Source organism: Podarcis muralis, chromosome 4 (genome assembly GCF_964188315.1).
Source record: "Podarcis muralis chromosome 4, rPodMur119.hap1.1, whole genome shotgun sequence".
NCBI classification, from domain to species: Eukaryota; Metazoa; Chordata; class Lepidosauria; order Squamata; family Lacertidae; genus Podarcis; species Podarcis muralis.
In genome coordinates, this window is record NC_135658.1 from 25738094 (window position 1) to 25739942 (window position 1849).

A 1849-nucleotide genomic window follows, 5' to 3' on the forward strand; every position below is an offset into this window, starting at 1 on the left:
CAGACCGTTGGTTCATTTAGCTGAATATTGTCTACACTGACTGGCAGCAGCTCTCCAGGATTTCAGGCAGGAGCCTCTCACGGCGCTAACTTGAGATGCCAGGGACTGAAGCTTCTGCATGAAAAGCCAAGCCTCTACCACTGAGCTATGACTCTTCCCTGTAAGTAAAGCTTGAGGGCGTTGCTCATCCATTTCCCCTCCGGGAGTGCTGGGCAAACCCATGCCTGTCCTCGTAGGCCTTCCAGGTCTACCTGCCTGGAGTGGCTGTCTGCAGAAAGTAACTTGCATCCTTTCCCCCACATTGCAAAACAGATAAAGGAAAACTAAAATGCTCATATTTTCTCACTGGGAAAGTCCAGAAGCTAGCAAATTGATGAGAAAGTAGAGCAATGTTAGACTTCTCTCCATTCCAAATACAGTGGTACCACGGGTTACATACGCCTCAGGTTACATACGCTTCAGGTTACAGACTCCGCTAACCCAGAAATAGTACCTCGGGTTAAGAACTTTGCTTCAGGATGAGAACAGAAATCGTGCTCCGACGGCACGGCGGCAGCAGGAGGCCCCATTAGCTAAAGTGGTGCTTCAGGTTAAGAACAGTTTCAGGTTAAGAACGGACCTCCGGAACGAATTAAGTATTTAACCCGAGGTACCACTGTAAGTCAGAAAAGAAGAAATCCATCAACAACAATAAATCTGTCTGCCAGATGATGTTTCCAAAGTATGTTGAACAAAGCTTGTTCTATTTATAGGCAATTGTCTTCATTAACCACCCTGAGTCTTCTCCACCCCTTTTCTTATTGTCAGCCATGCCGTCACTGGCTAGCGCATTCCCTTACAGTAGGTGCCGGTTCAAAAAGAAACATTGGATGAACAGGTCAATCAGTACCCAAATTACACACAGTGTTGTTGCTTTTTTCCTCACAAGCTATGAGTTACAACATGTTACCTTTCCTTTCTGCAAAGACATAAGCGCACAGTGCAGATTACTCAGCTTCAGAAAAATTATATATAATTGTCCCCTGAGGCCTGGAAATCCTGAAAGATGCTGAAGCACACAAGAGCTTGCTCTTTGCAGAAACACCCAATTTAATTTCTCCCTGGAAATAACAGCTTTGATATACTTTTGTGCATCGTGTACCTGTGATCCTGGAAACTGACTCCAGGCTCCTACTGTAGTGACTGAAACATACTACCACCCAAGGAATGCTGTTATTAGGCAGCCTCTGTAAATGCTGTATACAGTAATACTTGAAATCTAAAAGAAAAAGCTAAAACCAAAAGTTACTGCTTTTTGCTAAGCCAAGGAAGCCAATTAGGATTCATGCATTTGCACCTTGCCAGCACTGTCATTCATACACACACACACACAAAGAGAGAGAAGTAAGTTTACTTCCAAGTAACCAGATACAGGATTACTCCCAAGTACCAGGGTATACAACTGCAGCTGCAATTAGGATGCAATTCTGTACTGACAAGTCTCAATTGATTCTGTGGGACTTACTTCTGAGTAGCCTATGTAGGATTGCACTGGTGAAAGCATTGCCAACAATGGTCCTACGGACCCAAAGAATTAATCAGGGAAATAAAAAACAATGGCCCTACGGACCTAAAAAATTAATCAGGGAAATGGCTGTTAAAGTGATACAAATGTGCTTTAAATGTGTAGTGGGGGACGTAACATTTGACAGTATTAGAGTGCAATTCTCATCTATATATTTGTGTCATGGATGAAGAATGACTCATGGATGAGTCCCCCCCCCTTGCTGAACCACCACTTGGTACATTCCACCTCAGTTCCAGGTGGAACTGATCAACAGCTTCCATAGAGACCTGGGCTGGTGTTACA